Source organism: Pelophylax lessonae, assembly GCF_965119305.1.
Source record: "Pelophylax lessonae genome assembly, chromosome: 8".
Classification (NCBI taxonomy): domain Eukaryota; kingdom Metazoa; phylum Chordata; class Amphibia; order Anura; family Ranidae; genus Pelophylax; species Pelophylax lessonae.
The window spans coordinates 158,293,866-158,320,422 of record NC_138775.1 but is presented as its reverse complement, the minus strand read 5'-3'; the positions used below and the strand labels follow the sequence as shown (position 1 = coordinate 158,320,422).

At 44.8% G+C, this 26,557-nt stretch overlaps 1 long non-coding RNA gene across 1 annotated transcript in view; it reads right to left on the bottom strand.

Moving 5' to 3' along the window:
• The window catches only part of LOC309561253, a 243,060-nt gene that overhangs the window by 146,493 nt on the left and 70,010 nt on the right, over window positions 1-26,557 (bottom strand). The window contains exon 2 of the long non-coding RNA XR_014225555.1: window positions 24,622-24,810. This is a non-coding gene — a long non-coding RNA (uncharacterized lncRNA). The remainder of the gene's footprint in view (window positions 1-24,621; window positions 24,811-26,557) is intronic.

The following is a 26,557-nucleotide window of genomic DNA, read 5'->3' as shown; positions in this document are numbered from 1 at the left end:
CACAATTTGCAGTAACGCACAGAAATATACTGTGGTAAATGTGCAGTGACGCACAGAAATATACTTTGTTAAACATGCACTAACACACTGAATTGTATTGCAATAAACCTGCCCTGACAAAAACTGAAACTTATGTAAAAATGAATGATCACTACACTCACTCATTGAACTATCACTAGATTCACACTAAAGTGACACTAAAGCAAAAATGAATGGTCACTACACTTACACTGACTGAACACTAGATTCACACTAATCTGATATTCTACACTGACAATAGAATCAGAATAGCACTCTTTAGCACACTAACTTTCTAGTAGCACTGAACAGAGCCCTGTTCTATCTCTCTCCACAACAATATCGCACTACAAATATATATATATATATATATATATATATATATATATATATATATATATATATATATATATATATATATATATATATATAAAATAAGTCGCGCTGAATGAGGTGAACAAATCAATGTTCAAAAACAAAACAAAAATAAAATGAATCAAGTCCCAGTGCAAAAAAGTCCTAGTGAGAATGGATAATCTCCAAATTGATGCGACTACCGAAATCCACACTTTAAGAATCCAGAAACTTATAGGTGATGCGCTTACCGGACAAACAATAAATAATTGCAGAGATAAATCACGAAGGAGTGAACTTGATTGTAGAAGACACATGTGATGAACTCCCAAGAAATGAAGTCATAAAAATCATGAAAAAAAAGGGAACGCCATAGCATAATACCATAACGATAAATTATTCCTAAACACCCTAAGCGCATCACCTATAAGTTTCTGGATTCTTAAAGTGTGGATTTCAGTAGTCACATCAATTTGGAGATTATCCATTCTCACTAGGACTTTTTTGCACTGGGACTTGATTCATTTTATTTTTGTTTTGTTTTTGGACATTGATTTGTTCACCTCATTCAGCGCGACTTATATTATATATTACTTTTTAGGGTGTGGTCACACTTGAAGTTGCTGCTAATATTTGCCATTTACCTATAGCGCAGTTAATTCTCCTTTCTTTATATCGCACTACAAATGACCACTATTGAAAGAATAATTTTATAGTGCGGGGCAGGGATAAGAGCAATGAGCCATGATTGGATTACTTTCTCCAATCATGGCTATGTCAGTGCTCTGTGCCCTGATTGGGCAAAGCTTTCATTGCTTCAGCCAATCAGGGCTTCCAATGCACTGTGTGGCAGCATTGCATTGTGGTCATTTGGTGGGCTAAACAAATGGTCGAACACCCCAATAATTTGGGTGTTCGTCAAACAGGCGAACAGCCAAAGTTCAGCCCAAATTCATGCTTGGGCCGAACAGTTTGCCCATCCCTAATAAAGATGCTCTGTGCCCCATGATGTACATTAACCACTTCCATACAGAGCAGTTACACCCCCTTCCTGCCCAGACCAATTTTCAGCTTTCGGCGCTCTCACACTTTGAATGATAATTACTCAGTCATACAACGCTGTACCCAATCAAATTTTTTATAATTTTTTCACACAAATAGAGCTTTCTTTTGGTAGTATTTAATCACCACTGGGTTTTTTATTTTTTGCGATATAAGTGAAAAAAGAGCGAAAATTTTGAAAAAAAAAACATTGTTTTAGTTTCTATTATAAAATTTTGCAAATAATTTATTTTCATAAATTTGGGCCAAAATTTATACTTCTACATATCTTTGGTAAAAACAACCCAAATTAGTGGTTATTATTTAGTCTGTGTGTAAATTATAGAGTCTACAAACAATGGTGCGAATCATTGAAAATTGATCACACCTGATGTACAGACAGCCTATCATTTCTAGAGGCCCTGAAATGTCAGGACAGAAGTGTCAGGACAGTACAAATACCCCCCAAATTACCCTTTTTTGGAAAGTAGACATTTCAGGGTATTTAGTAAGAGGCATGGTGAGTTTTTTGAAGTTGTAATTTTTTTCCCACAATTCTTGGGAAAATGAAGAAATATATATATATATTTTTTTTTTTATATATTTTTTTTTTTACACAAAATTGTCATAACAAGTTATTTCTCACACACAGAATATGCATTCTTGCAATTACACCCCAAAATACATTCTGCTACTCCTCCTGAGTATGGCGATACCACATGTGTGAGACTTTTACACAGCCTGGCCACATACAGAGGCCCAATATGCAAGGAGCACCGTCAGGTGTTCTAGGAGCATCAATTACACATATAAATTTCCTAACGACCTATCACACTTTTGAAGGCCCTGGAGCACCAGGACAAGGGAATTACCCACAAAATGACACCATTTTGGAAAGCAAACACCCCTCATTTTTTTCCACAAGTTTTTGGAAAATGTGGAAAGAAAATGAAAACGCATTTTTTTTTTACACAAAGTTGTCAATTCATAGGATATTTCTAACACATAGCATGTACGGAGCAAAAATGACACCCCAAAATACATTCTACTACTCCTCCTGAGTATGGCGATACAACATATGTGGGATTTTGTCCCAGCATAGCCACATACAGGAGCATAAATTACACATCTAATTTCATTACAACCATCACACTTTTGAAGGCCCTGGAACACCAAGACAATGGAAACACCATAAAATTACCCCATTTTGAAAAAGCAAACACCCCAACACAATCTAGGAGGCATGGGCTGCAGATAGGTACTCAGGTACTCTGATGGGCTACAGACAGGTACTCCGGTACACTGATTGGCTTCAGAAAGGTATTTGGGTACTCTAATGAGCTTCAGAGAGGTACTTGGGTATTCTGATGGGCTAGAGACAGGTACTTGGGTAATCTGATGGGATGCAGATAGGCACTCGGGCACTCTGGGCTGAAGACAGGTACTCGGGTACTCTGATGACAGGTACTCCGATGACAGGTACACGGTACTCCAAGTACCTGTCAGAGTACCCAAGTACCTGTCATCGCAGTACCCGAGTACCTGTCACCAGCCCATCAGAGTACCCGAGTACCTGTCATCAGAGTACCCGAGTACCTGTCACCAGCCCATCAGAGTACCAGGGTACCTGTCACCAGCCCATCAGAGTACTCGAGTACCTGTCAGAGTATCCGAGTACCCGCCATCAGAGTACCTGAATACCTGTCACCAGCTCATCAGAGTACCCGAGTACCTGTCATCAGAGTACCCGATGGGCTGGTGACAGGTACTCGGGTACTTTGATGGGCTAGTGACAGGTACTTTGATGGGCTAGTGACAGGTGCTCTCTATTGGGGGGGCAATCCGTGTGTTTTGGGGTGCACTGTAATTGGTAACTAGCTGTTACCACAATCTCCTCCTCACACAGGATCAGTGTGTGAGGAGGAGAACACGGTGACAGCTAGTTACCGTATTCTCTGTTGACATTCTGTGACCAGCTGTGATTGACTTTTTACCTAGATCGGGGATCCCCCGGGGAGCCACATTGAAGAGAGAATGAGCGGCTCACGCTGGAGCCGCTAATGTGATCGGCTGTGATTGACACAGCCGATCACGTGGTAAACAGCCAATTTAATTGGCTGTTTACCTTGATCGGGGTTGGACTCAGTCCGAGGGACGAGCCGCACTCCCGATCGCCGCGCTGCGTGCTCCCGGGGGCGCGCAGTAGCGGTGAGAGCGGGCGGACATCATATGACAGCCGCCCGGATCTAGAAAGCCATCCTGCCGGCGTCATTTGACTATACGCCGGTATGGAAGTGGTTAAAGAACATTTTTTTTTTAATTTACCTGTAAAGTTCCTTTCTCGGAGTACATCAGAGTACACAGAGGTCCTGCCCCTCTTCCTTTGGCTTTCTACAAAAACTGAAGCCTTGCCTAATGGGAAGGGGTTAGGCATGGGAGGGACCTTTCTGTTTTGGTTTTGTCAGTGTCCTGAAGGTGGATACAGAAACCTGTTGTAATGGATTTGAAGATGCTCTGTGTCCTGTGATATTCTCCAAGAAAAGGATTTTGCAGCTAAACTAAAGATCCCATTTTCTCTGGAGTTAAAAAAAAAAAATGTATTTTGTGGCTTCCACTTTTGCAAGTCAAAGTAGATCTTGTTTGAAGAAAACGCACATGCCACTGCCTAAATTACCTGAAAAAGCTTTTTAAAAAAAAAAAAATGATCTAAACCAAATAGTAAATACTGCTCCCTGTAATCAAAGGGAATTGTAAGAAAATGCAATTCCTCTGCCTAAAATTACACTGCCAAAGTCTTCTGTAACAAACTGTCTCTAAACACTGTGCAGGTTCATGAATACTATGTAAAGCTTAAAAAGGCATCTACCAAAATTTGTCATTTTAAATATCTGTGATATTTCCCTCCAAGCTACTGTATATTAAAATACTCCTTTCTTTCTATACTTTTATTTATTTATTTTTGCATTGGCAGAATTGCATTAGCAAAACAACAGAGATCTGTCATTTAGTGAAAGTTGTGCAGTAGGGATTTGTTGGTGGGTTGTTGCAAATTATGAGGATTTACATAGCTGGATGCCATGATTGAAGATAGATTTTCAGAGCTGGACATCATGAATTATGATGAGTTTGCATCGGGAACATCTACTTTTTTTGCGTAGTTTTTTGGAATGAATAATAAGGGGTACTAATGTAACCCTATACTAATTTCTATGAGAAAGAGTGGATATCTGTGGGCCCCAGTATCATAAAATCCCCGCATATGCCCACATTTTTTTTTGGGGAGGACAAAATGTGGATAAGAAGCCCTTGTCCCTCATCATTTGGACCAAGTTCCTTGTGGGGAGACACTTTGACAAGGTACCCTCCTAATATTGAAAGTAGTGTTGGGCGAATAGTTTGGCCTGAGCATGAATTTGCGCCGAACATTGGCTGTTCGCCTGTTCGATGAACACACAAATTGTCTGGGCATGCAAATGTTTGTTCAGGCCTCCGAGCACCCCACAATGTACTGTGCATCTCACAGTGCATTAGAAGCCCTGATTAGCTGAAGCAATGAAGGATATGCCCAATCAGGGCACAGAGCACGGTCAGAGCCTTGATTGGAGAAAGGAATGATGAATGTGCCCAATCATTGCTCATTGTTAATAAACCCACCTCTCTCTATAAAAGGATCCTTCCCACAGCAGCCATTTGCAGTTTGATATTGGAGTGGAGATAGATAGAACAGGGCTCTGTTCATTGCTGCTAACAAGTTAGTGTGCTATAGTGTGCGGTTGTGATTCTATTGTGAGTGTAGAGTGGCAGTTTAGTGTGAATATCGTGATAGTGCAGTGTGAGTGTAGTGTGACTATTCATTTTTAGTTTAGTCTCAGTTTAGTGTACCGAGGCAGGTTTACTGCAGTATATTGAGTTGTGTTAGTGCACATTTAGTGCGGTAAATTGAAGTGCGTTAGTGTAATCTTACTGCAGTATATTAACGTACGTTACGGCACGTTTGCTGCATTATATATAACTGTGTTAGTGCACGTTTACTGCAGTATATTGGACTGCATTAGTATATGTGTACTGCAGGATATTGAGGTGCGTTAGTACACATTTAACACAGAATATGGAACTGCGTTGGTGCACATTTATTGCAGTATATGGAGATGCGTTATTGCATGTTTACTGCAGTATATTGAACTGCGTTGGTGCACTTTTACTGCAGTATATTGAAGTGCCTTAGTGCACTTTTATGGCAGTATATTAAAGTGCTTTAGTGCACTTTTACAGCAGTATATTTAGGTGCATTAGTGCACTTTTACTGCAGTATATTTAAGTGCCTTAGTGCACTTTTACAGCAGTATTTTGAAGTGTGTTATTGCATTTTTACTACAGTATAATTACAGTTGTTACAGTTGTATTCAAAATTATTCAACCCCCCAATGCTGTAAACGGTTTTAGGGAATTTGGTGTACATTTGTATTGTATTCAGAATGAAATCCTACAAGGACTTCTTAAAGAACCATATGCAACTAAAATGACATCAATTGGTTTTGTAATACAGTAGTAAATGTTTATTTTGTGAATTCTTCATTGACACAATTCAACCCCTTAAAGACTACCACTCTGAAGAACAGAGGTTCATTGAAGTGTTTTCAATCAGTTATTGAAAACACCTGTGGATGTCAGGGGGCTATGCTTCACATTTAAAAGCTGTTATAACTGTAAAAGGATGTTGTACTAAGTACTAAGATTGAATGTCACTTGGGGGTTGAATAAAACTTATAATGATGTGAGCACAGAAAAGACATTTGTGGTTATTTCATTATAAATGTTATGTTATATTTGTCTGACCTACACGTGCCTCTGATTTAATTGTAAGCAGGCTGACTGAATGATCAAAATCAATGTCAAACTGGCCAAAACAATCAATTTCAGTGGGGGTTGAATAATTTTGAATAGAACTGTAATTGCATTGGTGCACTGTTACTGCAGTGTATTGAAGTGTGTCAGTGCAGTTTGACCGCAGTATATTGAAGTGCACCAAACACCACTTTCCATAGAGTAAAGCGTAACTACTTTTGTTGAGAAAAAAACATTCCCCTCTGGGTGATCTACTGTATGTACATTGCAAGGATTATAACAACCTTTGTTGCAGATTCCTACCTTTTGTTATTCTGAATAAATCTGAAGAAAGTTTGTTAGTCTGTGCCCCTGTGCTGAGTGGGTCAAATGGGAGTGGCTTCATAATTATCAATCAGCTATGCAGCTGCAGGGCACTAATGAGGAAATCTGCAGGGCCTGCATCCATTTAGACATGTTCCTATTGGGAGAATCTGACCAAAAATTACTTTTTTGTTCCAGGGGATGCCTGAAGTCTGACTTGCATCTTAGGCAGTAGTGATGAGCCTAACACCCCCCTGTCTGGTTCGCACCAGAACACCGCAAACAGGGGAAAAGTTTTTTCAAACAAACTCCATTGAAGTCGATTGGACTCGAATGTCAACAATCAAACTGCCTCATTTTGAAGGTTTGAATGCAAGTTATTGCCCAGAAAAGTGTATGGGGGTCCGGGTACTGACCTGGCGAACATGCAGCAATGCAAAAAAATGTTTTAAAAATGATTGTTTCTAAAGGAGCAGTGATTTACTGATTTTAATGAGGCTTAAAGTGAAACTATAAAAATGAAAACTTTCTTCAAATATCGTGCCTGGGGGGTCCCTTTAATGTGCCTGTAAAGTAGTGCATCTCTACGATGTATGTAGCCTGCTGCAGCAATACAACATTTCTAAAGCAAAAAATGTGATATACAAATATACATACAAATTTCAAATCACATGTACTTGTCATACAGGCGAAGAAAAATTGGGCCTTGGTAGTTGGTGGTACCTGAACACCGTAACCCCTCACAGTTACTCTTGCTGGGCGCAGGAACAGGACCTGCTGGTAAGAATTCCATACAAATTTGAAATCACATGTGCTTGTCAGTTGTCAGAGGTGCATACAAATTGGGCCTTGGGTGGTGTTGGTGCCTGAACACTGCAACTCCTCGCGGTTACATTTGCTGGGCGCAGGATCGGGCCCTGCTGGTAAAAATTCCATACCAATTTGAAATTGGCAAAGATCAAGTGTTGTTATGTGTTTTTATCAGTGATCTAGTGGGGGCGCTGTGCTGTCATCTGACCTGGCCAAGGTTGGGTGGTGGCTAAGCAAACCAGCTGGAGTGATGGGGACCTGGAAGGTTAGTATCGGCAGGAACTAGAACTGAAACTGAAATTGGGCCTTTGGTGTTGGTGGTGCCTGAACACCATAACCAACCCCTCACAGTTTCTCTTCCTGGGAGCACGAATGGGACCTGCTGGCACGAATTCCATACAAATTTGAAGTCACATGTACTTGTCATACAGGTGCCAAAAATTGGGCCTTTGGTGTTGGTGGTGCCTGAACACCGCAACCCCTCACAGGCACTCTTGCTGGGCACAGGAATGGGAACTGCTGGTAAGAATTCCATACAAATTTGAAATTGCATGTAATTGTCATACAGGTGGAAAAAATTGGGCCTTTGGTGTTGCTGGTGCCTGGACACTGTAACCCATTACAGTTACTCTTGCTGGGCGCAGAACTCAGGGACAGGGCCTGCTGTTAAAAATGACATATGAAATTTAAATTGTATGCACCTGTCATACAAGTGCAGAAAAATTAGGCTTTTGGGTTGGTGGCAACCTGAATAAAAAACATTGTTGGAAGCTAGCAGGATCAAGGTTGAGGAATAGGATAGGCAGCATATGCAGTCTCTTAAAGGATGGCAGACCCCTAACAAATTCAATCAGTTACATCAGCATCAGGTGCTTGATAGCCGTTTTTGATCCAGGACTGATTCATTTTGATAAAAGTCAGCTGGTCAACAGTCTGTGGATAGACGCACACTTTTGTCCATCACAAAACCTCCAGCAGCACTGAGCCCCGGTTCACATGTAATGTCGGAGCGCACTGCTCCGACATTACATGCGATCAGCTGTGCGGTGCGAGTTTAGCCATACAGTTTGTATGGCTAAATTCGCATCGCACCCGCAGCAAACACGCACAGGAGGCATTTTTGCTGCCGCATCAGGATCGGATCGCACAGCGGTTCACACTTGTGCGATCCGATCCTGTGCGAACTGCACGATCGCACTGCGATATGCGATCAAACTGGGGGTGTCGTTAAGATTACATTGACACCCCCAGCGGATCGCATATGGCAGTGTGAACTGCCGGGGGTGCGTGTGCGATGCGGGAACAGGCTGTGAGTTCGCAGCCTTCCCGCATCGCATCAGTGTGAACCGAGCCTGAACGTCCATTCGGAAAGCACGCTGGAAGCAGGACAGGCCAGCAGCTCCATTGCATATTAAGCAAGTTCAGGCCACTGGTCCATCCTCAAGACCCAGTAACCCAGTGGATGCTCACTTGGAAAGGTCTCCACGTCTGCTATTGCCTCTAGATAATTATGCACCATATGATGGAGATGCTGCTGATTGGTTGCTTAAACCACAGCCCTGGGTGTGCTGAGGACTAAAGAACTGTTTAAAGGCATCACCTTTCCAGACACTGGGAAGTTAACATTCTCTGGACGTTTTTCTGAGGCATCGGTCAGCCAAATGAGGAGCGGTGGACAAGGTGGCTGGCTGACCGATGCCTCAGAAAAACGTCCAGAGAAAGTTAACTTCCCAGTGTCTGGAAAGGTGGTACACAATTTTTTTTCAAAGATCTCCTCAAGAGGTTTCATCCTCTGCTCCCTCTGCAAAGGCATAATGAGCTCTGCAACGTTACCCTTGTAACATGGATCAAGAAGGGTTGCCAACCAGTAATTATCCCTCTCCTTGATAGCACGAATCCTTGGTCCTTTCGCAGGCTTTGCAGAATCAGGGAGCCCATGCAACGTAAGTTGGAGGAGGCATGAGCTGAGTCCACTGGGTCACTAAGGATGACATTCTCAGGAGCAACCTCTCCCCAACCACGTACAACAATATCCCTTGAATACTGCTGTATGCTATCCTCTACATCTATGCTTCCGCAATCCTCCTCCTCTTGTGTGTTTTGTGACCCCGCAGGAATGATATCTGCATAAAGGGGGCCTTGTGAGGAAAGGAAGTCCTCCTCTTCGTCCCGCTGTTCTGCCTCAAGTGCTCTGTCCATGATCCCACAAAGCGTGTGCTCCAGCAGTTAGATTGGAGGAATAGTGTCACTGATGCATGCATCGTCCCAACTCACTATCCTTTTGGCCTCCTCAAATGGTGACAGGACGGTGCATGCATCCTTTAATAAAAACAATGGGGGGAAAGAGGTGCGCTAAACTCTTAAGGGGGTATTCCCTAAAGGGATATACCAAATTGTGAATAAAATCATACAAGTGATAACGTATATTGGATAGTTAGATACAACCAATCATAACGTGTCACAATAAAAAATTATGATAAACAAATAGTGCAACAAAGTGCAGTTATAAAGACAAGTATAAAGTGAAGTGAATGGAGTCCAATCCAAACAAAAAGTCCTTGTGTGTAGTAGATAGAATGAACTTCTTAGGTGACACATCCACAGCAAGATAGAGTGCAAGTGCTCCCACCACCGTATACGGATTGGCTCCTTACCAAAAGCAATATAGTGTAAGGGCGTAAAGGTACCCAGATCCAGATAGAGATAACCACAATGGATCCCAATAATAACCACAATCAAGGAGAGGATGTGCCTCTTACCAGAAACCTCCTGTATTAGGGCCAATCATACACTCTCCCCGGAACTCAGTTGGTATCCTTCCCTTGGTCTCCCTTGGTCTGCAGGGCTGGGTGTATCTCTAGTGCGGCAGATGCTGGCTGCCTCTCTCCGCTCTCGTCCTCAGCTGTCTTCCCGGTACCCCCCTTCCTGTCTCCGGTTGCCGGAGTGATGGACCGGAAGTCTGGCTCTGGGAACCGAACAGCCTCGCTTGCTGCGCCCTGAACTGACGTCACACAGAGCCCACCCACAGAGAAAGAGAGGCAGGTATAAGTATATAAACAGTAAGAAAGCGAGGCCAGAACACATTGGCCCCATAAAAGACAAGGGAGATTTGGCCACAGAGGACAGGGAAAAGGCGGTAGTGTTAAATTTCTTCTCTTCAGTCTTGACAAAATTGGGGGCTACACTAACCCAGCTTGTAAGGCCAAACTAAACAACACACCTCAGGAAATACCGCCATGGCTAACAGAAGATAGACTTAGAACTAAACTAGAGAAACTTAACATAAATAAATCACCGGGACCGGATGGCTTGCACCCGAGGGTTCTTAAAGAGCTCAGCCAGGTGATTGCCAAACCATTATTCTTGATCTTTAAGGATAGTTTACAGACGGGTATGGTGCCAGCTGATTGGAAAAAAGCAAAAGTGGTATCAATATTTAAAAAAGGGCCGAGATATATCCCGGGTAACTACAGGCCGGTCAGCCTAACATCAGTAGTCTGCAAGATTTTGGAGGGGATGTTAAGGGACCACATACAAGACTTTAGTAATGAAAATGGTATTAGTAGTAATCAGCATGGATTCATGAAAAATCGTTCTTGCCAAACCAATCTATTAACCTTCTATGATGAAGTGAGCTGCCACCTAGACAAATGTAAGCCTGTGGATGTGGTGTATCTGGACTTTGCAAAGGCCTTTGACACCTTTCCCACAAACACTTACTGTTCAAACTAAGGAAGGTAGGTATGGACCATAAGGTGAGTACCTGGATAGAGAACTGGCTCCAGCGGAGAGTGCAAAGGGTAGTGATTAATTAATAGGGAGTACTCAGATTGGGCGGGTGTGGAAAGTGGGGTCCCCCAGGGTTCTGTCCTGGGGCCAATCCTGTTTAATTTATTCATAAATGATCTAGAGGAGGGGATATCTAGTACAATCTCAGTATTTGCAGATGATACTAAACTAAGCATGCCAATATCTTCTATGCAGGATGTGGAAAGCTTACAAGCGGACCTGAACAAAATAATGGGGTGGGCAACTACATGGCAGATGAGGTTTGATGTTGAAAAATGTAAAGTAATGCACTTGGGTGCCAGAAACCAGAAAGCAAGCTACTCAATAGGGGGGTAACCTCTGGGTGAGTCTAGGATGGAAAAGGACCTGGGGGTACTGGTAGACAACAGGCTTGGCAGTGGCATGCAATGCCAATCCGCTGCAAGCAAAGCCAACAGAATACTGGGATGTATAAAAAAGGGGATTCACTCCAGAAATAAAGAGATTATTCTCCCTCTCTACAAGACTCTGGTTCGGCCACATCTGGAGTATGCTGGCCAGTTCTGGGCACCGGTCCTCAGGAAGGATGTGCTGGAACAGGAAAGAGTCCAGAGAAGGGCAACAAAAATAATTAGGGGAATGGAGGGCATCAGCTGAGGAAAGGCTACAAGCACTGAACGTATTCTCTCTGGAAAAGAGACGATTAAGGGGGTATATGATATCAATGTACAAATACTGTACTGGCGACCCTAGCATAAGGAAGAAACTATTCAGAGAAAGGAGATACAATAAGACACGTGGCCACTCACTAAAACTAGAGGAAAGGCAGTTTAACCTTAAAGTACGTAGGGGGTTCTTCACTGTCAGAGCAGTAAGGATGTGGAATTCTCTTCCGCAAACAGTCGTATCAGCAGGGAGCATCGATAGTTTCAAAAAACTATTAGATGGGCACCTTAAAGACCACAACGTACAGGGGGTATACAATGTACGTTTAACAGCAAACACACACACATCATAGGTTGAACTGGATGGACTGATGTCTTTTTTCAACCTCACTAACTATGATGCTTGAATTTCCCGCGAAGAAGCGCATTGGTTCGTCATTCAACGAACGAGCAAACGACCGATGTTCGATTTGAACTTAGTTTCGACTCAAACTCGAAGCTCATCCCTAAAAGGGCGTAAACAAAGGTCAGATAGAGATCAGGGCAGGCAGCAGACTAGAGCATAATCCAAGAACAAATGTCAAGGCAGGCTAACTAGGGTCAGTATCAAGATTCAGAGTGGTAAGTATGGAACAATTGGTGCAAGGGGCGCCCCCAGTAATGTAATCTCTTACTTTTGTGAATAGCTCACAGATTTTCCCAGAAGACTGCACTAAGATACAAGTCAAAATTTTAGGCACCCTCTGCAATAAGAATTTCAGTTTGGTGAAATACTCCCTGTGACAAGCCGCCTGGTGCCCTGCCTGGGTGCCTTTAGCAAAATATAACTTCCTTCACTCTGGAACCAAGAACGAGGTATTCTAGCTGAGCACTGCACTGAAGAACTAGAGGACACTAGCTTAGGTGCAAACTGGAACCGTTCATTGAAAAATCACCCAGAATTTATACCACACAAAATCAGATAATAACTTAAGCACATTATCCTAAACAATGCAATTTAAAACCGTAATATCAGTGCTTCGAACAGTACATCTAATCAACAAAACACATTAACATCCCACAATAGCTTGGTAATGAAGTGAAGTGGACACAATAATAGCAGACAGACAGACAGACGACACAATAGGGATTTACACCTAGGAGACATACAATGGGGAAATATAATATATACAATGAGAGACAGACACTTTAATAAACAGATTACACATAACTGCAGGAGACACCAACTTCAGATTGTATGAAGCGGATTGTAATCTTCTGCTTAGAGTCTCTGAGTCTAGGAAAAGGGGGGGGGGGGGTTATGTATTCAATGATGGTTTGGGCATAGAGTACCAAAATCTATATGCAGGTCCTAGGTTCCCAGAGTGTGTCTTTAGGGAGACATTGACCCAAATCTGAAGAAAAACCACTCCAAAAAGGAGGGGGCCATGTCATTACCAGGCTGGTGGAGGAAGGGGGCCATGTCATTACCAGGCTGGTGGAGGAAGGGGGCCATGTCATTACCAGGATGGTGGAGGAAGGGGGCCATGTCATTACTAATGGGGGAGGAGGGGGCCATAGCATTCGCAAGATGATGGGGGAGGGGGCAGGTCATTTCAAGGGGGGGGGGGAAGGGCTCCATGTGCTTACCAGGATGGTGGGGGAAGGGGGTCATGTTCTTACCAGGATTGTGAGGGGAGGGGGCCATGTCATTACCGGGGAGCATGTCATTACTAGGACGGTGGGAGGGGGGGGGGCGCATGTCATTTCCGGGGGAGAGGAGGGGGCCATGTCTTTACCATGATGGTGGGGGAAGGGGGGCAAGTCACTACCAGAGGGGGGCGCATGCGATCCCCAGGATGGTGGGGGAAGGGGGGGGGGCTATTTTATCAACAGGATAGTGGGGAGCGGGGGGCATGTCATTACCAGGGGGGAGGAGGGGGTCATGTCATTACAATGATGGTGGGGGAGGGGAGCATGTTATTACCAGGGGGAGGGGAGCATGTCAATACCAGGATGGTGGGGGGAGGGGGGCATGACATTACCAGGGGGGAGGAGGGGATTGCGTCATTGCCAGGATGGTGGGGAGAGGGGAGCAAGCAATTTTCAGGGGGGCATGTCATTAGCAGGGGGGAGGGGAGCATGTCATTAGCAGGGGGGAGGGGCCCATGTCATTACCAGCATGGGCATAGCTACAAGGGTTGTAGGGGTCTCAATAGTGACCCTGCCCATGCTCCAGGAAGCCTGTGCAGCCGTAGGAACCCATGATGTGAAATGGGGGCTGTGTCCATTGCTCTACTGACTGACAGTGAAGGACACTGAAACCCCGTTGATCTTTGATCTCTTTCATATTATTCATGTCTCCACTCCTTAAAGGTTGTCTGCTCTGGTTTACACTGGGCAAAATTGCTTGCTGTGTCACCTTGCATAGTTAATTCAGTAAACTCAGGGGCCCACCAAGGCCCATCCTGGTCACTCTGAGTTTCCAGTTTCACACACTAAGTGAAGGGGCAAGCAAGCTGTAAAAGCAGCAGATTGTAGTGGGGGGGACCCAGGTCAGCCCTTGCATCGGGCCCCACAGGCTTCAAGCTATGCCTCTGCATCTAATGAACAGCTGACATAAACACACAAACATCCCATAATAGTTTGGAAATAAGGTGAAGTGGACACAATACTAGCAGACAGACAGAAACAATAGGTGACTAAATTAACAATGAGGATTCACACCTAGGAAGCACACAATGGGGAATCATACAATGTAAGAAATACACCTTATAGGAGAAGTACATCCAAATCTCGTTTTAACTGTGCCTCTTTGGTTTACAGGAGCCCAGATCGTTTTGCACTCCCGTAACCCATTTTCAGCAGAGAGTGAGCTGCTGACATCAGAGAGCTGGTTCAGGCTCAGGCATCATCACGATCATGGAGTTGGGATCTGCCCGCATGCCTGGACTGGCACCCAATTCAGCCTCTCATCGTGCCACAGAGCCTGAGCCGATTGCTACCGCCCCCCCCCCCCCCCCTCCATAGCCCTGTGCTCCAGTGAGCAAGGAGGGGTCAGAGCAGAGAGCTTCTGACTAACAGCCTGCAGCTCTTTGCTCACGGAGCTGTGAGAACTGAGCGATCGGCGGTGTTTGATTGCTCAGTGGTAGAGGCACCAGGGGACAGATGTAGCATTGGATAGATGCTACATCCTCCTAGGTAAGTATGAATATAAAAAAAACATACATCGCTTTTAAAAAAAAACAGATTACATATAATCGCAGGAGAAACCAGCATCAGGTTGTTTGAAACGGTTTATTAGATTCTGCTTAGAGTCTAGAAGGGAAAGGCGGGGGGGGGGGGGTGATGCAGTCAATGATAGTTTGGTCACAGAGGCTCAAAATCTGTATGCAGGTCCTAGGTTCCCAGAGTCTGTTTTTGGGAAGACATGGACATGACATGGACCCAAATCTCAAGCAAAACCACCCCAAAGGTCCCTCAAGCACGCACCTCCCAAAGAATAGAGCCCCCTCAAAAGCCAGGGCCCATAGTCAGTTAGTAGGCAAGAGGCTACCCTGCAGTCCCCTACAAAAGCCCTGTCCTGGTTGGGTCTGTCACACTCCCTAAGGATTAAAAACTTGTAAAGGGATGCTGACACTGCAGATTTTCTCATCAGAACACTGAAAGTACACCCTCCCATTCAGACTCCGTCTGCACAGAACATGGTGAAATAAACAGTTATTTCTTAAGATTAGAAGAAGGTAGGACTCTGCTAAAACTGGTGTTAAATCCCTATCACTGCAACTGCCATAGATCACACAGAAAGGGGTTTTTATTTGTCAACAAAAGTTTCATTACACTATAAGGCCAGGCCTAGGGAAGCACTTTGCAGGGGGGCAGCAAAAAAGCTGCACCCCGCACGAAAAAAAAAACAGCCTTCTCCCGACTCCTGCATGAAAAGGGTCCCCGCCGGCTTGCGCTACACTTTTAGTATAGGGCCAGTCTAATTCAGCTGGAGGGCAGGGTCCAAGAGGAAAATCAGTCTGGCAACCCCATAAAGCGATCACACTGCTACCTGCCTGAATGATAATACCGGCCGGTGAAGCCATGCGGACAGACCGCAGGCCAGCGACCACACTTGATACAACTAGCCTGACGTCTGCCAATGCTAATAAGTGTGGCACTGCAGCCTAATGCTCCACCTACCCTCCTTCACCCCAGGTATGGCAGGCATCATGTCAATAATATCATTTAAATGTATTTAAACATCCTTGTCCTTGAATGAGCAGATTGAATTGCATCATATACAATTAGGACTTTTAATTGTATATGATTGCAATAATATTTTGGACCTGCTCACCTCATATGAGCTATCGCAATATGTCACTTTGTTAGTAAGATTACTCTAATCTTATAAGATATTTGGACTTGTGTTTGCTGCCACTGATTATTTGTATAATGACTAAGGACTTCCTAGTCATTATACAAATAAGTGAAATAATCTATAATTCTATGATTACAATCAGTGGCGGTACAAGTTCAAATATCTTAAAAGAAAGGAGTAACCTTACTAATCCAGTGACAGAATTCTGTACCAATGGGAACTGATAAGGCTGCACTAATGGCCACTGATGAGGTGGCACTGATTAGGGATGATCGAACGGTTCGGGTCGACCATCGGTTCGACCCGAACATTGGGTGTTCGAAATTCGGCCGAATTCCGAACTTTTTGCGGTAAAAGTTCGGAATTCGGCCACCAGAACCGCCCAAAATGCAATGGGACAGGAAGTGGGCTTTAAAAGCCCGTGATTGGCCCAGAAACGTCAGCAAAAGCCAATGAGGGGACGGGAGTCTGCTAGGAACGCGATTGGAGTGACTACTGGGATCAGAGGCCAATCAGGAGTGAATATGCCCCACAGTATATAAGATAGCCCCGCCTAACCCCTAGCACAGTGATACAGAGTCTGTTGAAGAGAGTGGAAGCATTTCTCTTACTCCTGCTTTGTTACACTACGTTTTCTGCATAGACGAGTGCTTCTAAAGCTCCATATAGCAGAATTGCATTCAGCTTACAGCCAGTCAGTGTAGTTAGAAATACAGCGATTGTGCTGTTTTTTTGAGTTAGAAAAAAAAAATAAAATTTAAAAGGGACAGTGTCAGTCTTCTGCTGTATGGAGCTGTTCTTTTAGTGTGAGGAAAGGAATATCTAGTGTAGTTAGGGAACTTTGTACCACAGTAGTTATATTCAACAATCTAGTTTCTGTAGGGAAAGTGAAAGTGTGAGGGTTCTGTGTAGTGAGCACGTTGCACTGCTGATATATCTACAGCAGGTATACGTGCTTGCTAGTCAGCAAAATACATTGCCTCAGCGACAACTTAACGCCTGTTCTTGAAAGCGTTAGGTCCACTGTGCAAAAGGCTTTGCAACTGTGCGTGACACGCATATGCTGTGCTGTATTCAGTGACAACTTTGTCGCATAGCAGTGTGCGTTTTTCACCGCACAGAGTTGCCAACGCCTCAGTGACAAATATGCCAGGTAGATCAAGAAAAGGCATACATGGCCCTGCTGCGGAAAGGGGCACAGCTTCTAGGGTGTCTAGAGGCAGGGGTGGACGTGGTGGTCAATCCTTAGCCAGGCCACCATTTGGATTGTTCTCCGGCAGTGGCCAAGCTATACGTCCACAGCACGTACAGAAGGTGGTGGACTATATTACAAAACCCTCATCATCGGCATCATCTGCAACTACAGTGACCCAGGCAGAGAAAAGTGGTCAGTCTTCTGCAGTTGGCAGAACAAATAGAGATGAGTCCATGTCCACCTCACGTCCTCCCTTAGACCCAACTTCAGATATGGCAGAGGAGTCAGCTGAGCTGTTTGACCACAGTGTCGGCCATCTACTCCAGCCTGATGCTCAGTCCTTTATGGAGTCAGATGTTGGGTCTGAGGTTGAGGAGGAGGCAGAGCAAGCAAGAGGGGAGAGCAGACGGCCCGCTCCATCTAAGGCTGCACCTGTTGTCTCCTGGGCCACGTCTGATGCTCAGTCCTTTATGGAGTCAGATGTTGGGTCTGAGGTTGAGGAGGAGGCAGAGCAAGCAAGAGGGGAGAGCAGACGGCCCGCTCCATCTAAGGCCGCACCTGTTGTCTCCCGGGCCATGCCTGATGCTCAGTCCTTTATGGAGTCTGATGTTGGGTCTGAGGTTGAGGAGGAGGCAGAGCAAGCAAGAGGGGAGAGTAGACGGCCCGCTCCATCTAAGGCCGCACCTGTTGTCTCCCGGGCCACGCCTGATGCTCAGTCCTTTATGGAGTCTGATGTTGGGTCTGAGGTTGAGGAGGAGGCAGAGCAAGCAAGAGGGGAGAGCAGACGGCCCGCTCCATCTAAGGACGCACCTGTTGTCTTCCGGGCCACTATACACACCTCTTCTTGCTGGGCCTTTTTTGAGACATCTCATGCAGACCGAACAGTTGCGATCTGCAAGATTTGTCAGAAGGGTATAAAACGTGGCAAAAATGTCAACCACCTGGGTACAAGCTGCCTAAACAGGCATTTGACAACCCACCACTTGGCCCGTTGGCAGGAGCATTTGAAGAACCCACAAAAGGGCCAAAGATCGGTAAGTCGGCCTCCTAGTCCTCCTCGCGCTCCTCCTCGTGCTCCACCTGCACATCAGTCTGTCCCTGCTATAGTCACTCGTCACCTGTTGGCAGCCTCCACTGACAGGGATGATATAGCACGCAGTGTCACATCTACCTCCAGCACACCACCAGCTGTAACATCTAGACGCCAAATTTCGATTCCACACATGCTGGAACGAATAAAAACGTATACTCCCCGCCACCCACATGCCCAGCGTCTAAACAGTAGTTTGGCAAAACTACTGGCTCTGCAACTGTTACCATTTAACCTGGTAGAGTCTGCTCCCTTCCGCGACTTTGCAAAATTTGCAGTTCCACAGTGGCAGGTGCCAAGTCGGCATTACTTTGCCCGTAAGGCCCTGCCATCCCTATACCAACATGTGGAAGGCAATGTAGTGTCGTCCCTGGCCAAGTCAGTCAGCCGTAAGATACACCTGACGGCTGACACTTGGTCAAGCAAACATGGGCAGGGACAGTACATTTCTGTCACTGCTCATTGGGTGACACTGCTTGCCAGCGGAAGGGATTGTAGCCATAGCTCAGTGCTGCAGCCAGTATTGCCCCCATTGCCCTATTGTCTGCAAACAGCTGGTGGTGTCGCTGATCCGGGTAGATTGATCACTTCTACCCCCTCCTGCTCCTCCTCCTCATCCTCCTCCATGCCCTCCTCTGCAGCATGGTCCTTTGAATATGATGAGGTACCACGTAAGCGTTCAAAGGGCTATTCTATGTCTCAGGCCAAAAGGTGTCACGCAGTGCTGCAGCTTGTGTGTCTAGGGGACAGGCAGCACACTGCCCCTGAGATTCTTGGGGCTCTGCAGGCACACGCCCAGAGGTGGTTGACACCACGCCAGCTGCAGCCAGGAATGGTGGTTACCGATAATGGGTCAAACCTCCTGGCCGCCCTTCGGCAGGGAAAGTTGACCCATGTGCCATGCCTGGCGCATGTCCTGAATCTCGTGGTACAGCGGTTTCTGAACTCGTACCCGGGAATGCAGGATGTGCTAAGGATGGCAAGAAGGGTGTGCAGTCACTTCAGGCGGTCATACAGTGCCACTGCACGTTTGGCCGAAGTGCAGCGCGAGTTTCACCTGCCGGTACACCGCCTCGTCTGTGACATGCCCACCTGCTGGAACTCCACCTTGGCTATGCTGCAGCGCCTGTACATGCAGCAGAGAGCCCTCAATGAATATCTCTGCGAATACGGCACCAGCACTGGCTCAGCGCGCCTGGGCTTCTTTTCGCCACGGCAGTGGCTTTTGATTAAGGATGCATGCGCTGTCCTCTCGCCATTTGAAGAGGCCACAAGGATGGTCAGCCGGGACAGCGCATGCATCAGCGACACCCCACCGGTACTGTTTTTGTTGGAGCACACTCTGCGTGGCATTATGGACAGGGCACTGGAGGCAGAGCAGCAGGAGGAAGAGGAGGACTTCCTTGCCTCTCAAGGCCCCTTTTATCCTGAGAATCCTGACCCCATAAGGCCTAGCTCCCAGAGGCCCGAGCAGGATCCAGGGGTGTAAGAGGAGGAGGACGATTCCATGGGAACTTTTGCAGGCTTTGAGGCGGAGGAGGAGGAAGACATGCGGCAATCTGCAAGGCCTAGTTTGACTCCCTCTGGACACTTTGGAGTAGTAAGTCGCTGGGAGGAGGAGGAGCATGTTGAAGATAATGTCGTTTTGAGTGACCCCGAGGAGTCAGCTTCTCAGGCCTTTGCTAATTTGCGACGCATGGCAAACATCATGCTTTAGAGCCTGCGAAAGGACCCCAGAATCAAGGCCATTAAAGAGACTAACCACTATTGGTTGGCCACCCTACTTGACCACCGGTACAAGTTAAAAGTATCTGAGCTTTTCCCATCCACCCAGAGAGTCCACAGGATCAAATCCCTTGAGAACAGTCTCAAGAGGATTCTGGTGAACACGTTCCCCGACTCCCGTGGGGTGCAGGGGCGGGGACAACATACCATGGATTCTACTGCTGGTCACGAGAGGAGCGTTGGAGAAGGCATGCTGTTGACGGATGCCTTTCAGTCTTTTTTTAGTCCACACCGCCCAGGCCTCTCAGCTGCCACATCGCATCGACAGCGTCTGAATCCCATGGTGGACGATTACGTCAGGGCACAAAGTGACAGAGGGCTTTTCATGTGACGAATCAGATCCACTGGCATACTGGGTCTTAAGATTAGACCACTGGCCAGAACTGGCCCAGTATGCCATGGAGTTGTTGGCCTGCCCTGCTTCCAGTGTCCTATCGGAACGGGCATTCAGCGCAGCAGGATGATTCGTCACAGACCATCGAACGAGACTCTCCACCGACTCAGTCGACCGTTTGACATTCATTAAAATGAATCAGTTGTGGATTTTCAAGCTTTGATGCACCTGATGCAGACCTTGTAGACTAGTCTATTGTTGCAATGTGGCTGCTGAGCCTCAGTTTAAGCCTGGACCATGGTGCCACCCTCCTCTCATTCTGTTTAGGTTCACAGAACCTCATTTTAGTTATACCAAAAATACCATGTTTGCGCACCTGTTCCACAGGTGCACACCTTTATAATTTTTTGGCCTCCTTCAACACCAGCTCTTTGGGCTTACGGTGGGGAGGCTACGCTAAACAAAAAAATACCATGTTTGCGCACCTGTTCCACAGGTGCACACCTTCATAATTTTTACGCCTTCTTCACTAGCAGCTCTTTGGGCTTACAGTGGTATGGCTCCGCCAACACCCAAACAACAGTTTTTGTGCACCTGTTTCACAGACGCATATCATTGCAATTTTTTTCCTTACATAGGTAATTATTGCCTTCACAACCAGCACTTTCATAGGGTTATGGTGTCAAGGCATCGTGGGCACCACCAAAGGCCCAATTTTTAAGCATCCTTTAGTTCTATTCAAAGTCAAGAGACAACAGCATTCATCCAAAACATCTCTAATCTTGTTCACTGTGCACTACATTGTGGCCCCTACCCCAAACCCTCAATGTATCCGTGCATATATGTCTGTTTCTTGTGAGAATTCAAGTTAAAGTGCATCAAACACCATTTTACATGAAATAAAGTGCATCTGCATACATCTTTTGACTTCTTGAAAACATTTGGTAATAATAGCCCCATTGTGAAAATACACCTGTTAATTATATGCACATTTAAAGAGACAGCACCTTTTTCCAAAAAAAACTCTAATCTTGTTCCCAGTGCACTGCATTATGTCCCCATCATACACCATGGCTGTGCAGTTGATTAGGAGCAAAAGAAAGGTGCAGTTAAGCAAAAATTTTTGAAGGTTTGGCATGCTATAATTCTGGTTTGGACATGCTACAGAGCTGAAACTTCACAGGTACACATTTTAGACCCCCCCAGACACTAAATCCAAATAAATCTTTTTTTTTTTCATTAATTGGCTCTCTATCAAAAACGACAATTTTAAGAACTTTTTGTGTGAATAATAGTCCCTGGGGCATTACCCAGAACCCTGGGCACTTTTTAGGGGCATTTATTGGGTTTTATGGCTTCAAAATGGTGTTTTTTGATTCCAGAAGTTCGGGTCCCATTGATTTCAATGGGGTTCTGGAATCCGAACCGAACTTTCAGGAAATTCGGGTGTTCTGGTCGAACCAAACTTTTCAAAAAAGTTTGATCATCCCTAGCACTGATAAGCTGCACTAATGGGGCTGCACTGATAAGGCAGCACTGATATGCTGCACTGATGGGCGCTAATAGGCTGCACTGATGGGCGCTAATAGGCTGCACTGATGGGCACTAAAATGCTGCTCTGATGGCCACTAATGGGGTGGCAATGGTGGGTACTGATATGCTGCACTGATGGGCACTGATGAGGCACAAGGTGGCACTGATAAGCTTCACTGATGGGACAGCACTGGAATGCTTCCCTGATGGGCACTGATATGTTGCACTAATGGACACTAATAGGCTTCACTGATGGCCACTGATGAGGCAGCACTGATGGTCATTGATGAGGCAGCACTGATAAGCTGCACTGATGCGGCTGCATTGATGGGCACTGATATGATGCACTAATGGGCACTGATAGGCTGCACTGGTGGCCACTGATTGGGCTGTACTGATGGCCACTGATGAGGCCGCTCTGATATGTTGCACTAATGGGCAGTAATGAGGCTGCACTGATGGGCACTGATAAGGCGGCACTGATGAGGCTGAACTTATGGGAATTGGTGAGGATACACTGATGGGCACTGAGACCGTGGTTGTGGTCTGTGGATTACAGATGACAGGGCGGGTCATACACAGGAAGGGGTGTGGCCTTTACAGGAAGAGGTGGGTCATATTTAAATTAGGGGGTGCACAAGTTTAGTCAGGCCTAGGGCAGCACAAAACTTAAATACACCACTGCAGGATTTCCTGATAAACTAGATCCCTTTTAGGCTTTATAAAGCCTGAAGAAGGGATCCACGTTATCCTCAAAGCTTGCATCTTTAATAAGTTAGTGAATAAAAGGTATAACTTATTCTATATTAATCGATGGCCATCACATTATAATACTCTGCTACAGCCTGGGTTTATAGTTAGAGTTAAATGAAATCTAAGGACACAGCATACATTTTCATTTTATGACAATCCAATATGAGCTTATTTGAAATTTCCTTTCATGTTTTGAGTTCTGTCTGTCTGAATTCCCTGCATTCTTTGCAAATTCCCATCCTGTTTGCTTTCAGTTCGGAGGACTACATATCCCATGGTACCTCACTGCCTGCAAGCTATGATTACTGCACTGACTCCGCCTCCTGAAACTCCACCTTTTAGTGCCTCTGTAGTTCAGAAGGCAGACCCTGTGAATTCTGTGACAGCAGTGCCTATCAATAGGACACCGTGAATACTTGTCACAGAATTCAAGAAGGAAATGTGTGGGGATATTTACAAAGTAAGTTTACAAGCTTCGATATCATCCAGATTAATAGATGTGTGCTAAATATAATTGAAATAAAATATAGAAAGTAAAATATGATTTTACATTTGGACCATAAATATTCTTTAAGAACAGGAAAAATCCTAATTTAAACAGGAACAATCCTAAACTCAGAGTGACATGTTACTAGGACCTTACATCTTTGAATAGATATGGAATGTCAATTGTGTTGCACCTGTTGGGCTGTACTTTTCAGAAGTTTTTTTTCACAAAGAGCATTTTCCTACTGATCACAACCAAACAGGAGACCAAGAGCCCGAACAGCCTAGGCATGTTCAAAGAATCGCAAGGGGTCCTGTGTGGACCAAGGTTTAATATAATTAAAATACATAGTACTGTTTGGTGATATAATTATTATTTACTACAGGTATTTATATAGTGCCAGCAATTTACACAGCGCTTTACATATATATATTGTACATTCACATTAGCCCTGCCTTTAGGGGGATTCAAATCAAATGTCCCGATATCACATTCATACATACCAAGAGGCAATTTATACAGAAGCCAAATAACCTCTCAGCATGCCTTTGGAATGTGGGAGGAAACCAGAGTACCCAGAGGAAACCCACACAGGCACAGGGAGACCATGCAAACTCCAGACAGGTATTGCTGTGATTGGGATTCAGATCGATGACCCTGGTGCTGCAGGTGGAGCTGCTAACCACTTAATCTGACCATACATGGATCAAAATGTGGCCAGTTCAGCAGGGACTGGCTGAATTTCTTTCCATGTATGGACTAGGCAGTTGTACAGAAGTCAATCTACTGATCAACAAATCTGATGGAGTTTTGCTGCCTGATCAGTGCTGCTGGCTAGTGTCTTCTGACAGCGGGGAAATCTCCTTGCTATTAGAATACAATAGCTCAGCGGGAGGATTCTCCCATCCTCATAGAATGTGTGGGTGGAGGAACCAAATTGCTAGTTGAACATTAACAAAAAAAAAAAAAAATAATACTAATCTATAGGCTGCTTAAGTAAGCCACTGTGCTGCCCTATGAGGGGGATATGCAGTGCTTATACCTCTGACATCCAATACTTTCTAAAGCCTGTTTGGGTTTGTTTTTAATTCCTAGTTCCTGTTATGATATACTCAGATATTTTGTGTATGCTTGAGCTTGTTAATAAAACATTCTATAACTTTTCAGTGTTCCAGACTACAGAATTGATCACATCAAGTGTTATAGTAATAGTTGGCCTGAACTTTGAAAGGTAACAATTTCAATACATGAGATGATAAATTATTATGTACTGCACACATACACTCATTACTTACTAGAACATTTTTCTCCAGAAAATCTGCCATCTGGAAGACATTCAATTTCTCCAGTTGTCTGTCCATTTGAAGTTGTATAGCCTGGAAAGCACTGAAATCCTAATTTCTCCCGTTCAATATATATTTGTGAAAGTGTTCTGTGAACAATATTTGCATTTATTGAGTACGGAGAAGGGACCTCGCATTTACCTATTAAATAAGAAAAACATCACATCAATAGGATATTTTTACATATTACAGCACTTCAAGAGCACCTAAATAAAGCACACATATATAAATAAAGCACATACATATATATATATATATATATATATATATATATATATATATATATATATATATATATATATATATATATATATATACACACACATACATACACACACACACACACATATATATATATATATACACACACACACACATATATACATACACATATACATATATATACACACACATATATATATATATATATATATATATATATATATATATATATATATATATATATATATATATATATATATATATATATATACATACACACACATACATATACATACATACATATATATATATATATATATATATATATATATACACATACACACACATACATATACATATACACACATATATATATACATATACATATATATTGAACACGTCACCATTTTGCTAGCTAGCAGTGGCGGCCGGCCGATAGGGGGGCGCCGCCCCCCCCCCCCAAAAAAAAGAAAGATTTAGAAAAAATCAATTTTTAGCCCACTAGGGGCGCTGGACTCACTGGTGGCTATGGGGGGGGGGGGGTTTCCACTCGGCAGAGGCGCCAATTGGCAGCCTTCTGGGGGGGTCACCTGGGCGCAGAGCACTGCGCTCCGACACTCCCCACTTTTGTGATGTCCTGGATGTGATTGGTCCAGAGTCCAGCCTTGACCAATCATGATTCAGGACATCCCTGCTGACCTCGTTGGGGGCGGTGCCGGTGCGTGCATCAGTCACTCACCGTCAGCGCCCGGTCACCTTCCCGCCGCCGCAAACGAAGAGGAGTCTCGAGTAGAGGAGAAGCCGGCGCCGCTCACCTTCCCGCCGCCGCAGAACGAAGAGGAGAGGGAGAAGCTGCTCACCTTCCCGCTGCCGCAGAACGAAGAGGAGAGGAGAAGCCGATCACCTTCCCGCCGCCGTCAGCATGAAGAGGACTAGCGGAGAGGAGCAGCCGCTGTGGACGTCTCGCAGGCAGCGTGTGTGGAGTCAGTGAGCCAGCCCAGGAGAGCAGGTAAGTGATTGAAGCGGCTGCAGCGATACCATGACCTGTGACATGACCTGTACCATGACCTGTGCCATGCATGCACCATCTCCTGTACCATGACCTGTGCCATGCCTATACCATGACCTGTGCCATGCCTATACCATCACCTGTGCCATGCCTATACCATCACCTGTGCCATGCCTATACCATCACCTGTGCCATGCCTATACCATCACCTGTGCCATGCCTATACCATGTCCTGTACCATCACCTGTGCCATGCCTATACCATCACCTGTGCCATGCCTGTACCATGACCTCAAAGTCACGCAATTTTTTCCTCTGTTTTTTGCCGCGAAGCAATACCTATTACATTTTTCTTTTTTGCGCCCCCCCCAAAAAATTTGAGCACCAGCCGCCACTGCTAGGTAGATATATTTCTAAAGGTGCTATTGACATGAAATTTTCACCACACGTTAGTAACAACCCATCCAACTCAAATACAAAGAAACCGAAACAAAGAAGTTCAGAAATTAGGTTATGTGTAATAAAATAATAAAATGGAATGACACAGGGAAAAAGTATTGAACGCATGAAGAAAGGGAGGTGCAAAAACGCAAAAGCCAAGACACCAGCTAAAATCTATCAGTAATTATAAAGCAATCCTGCCCCTTGTAAGTGCAAA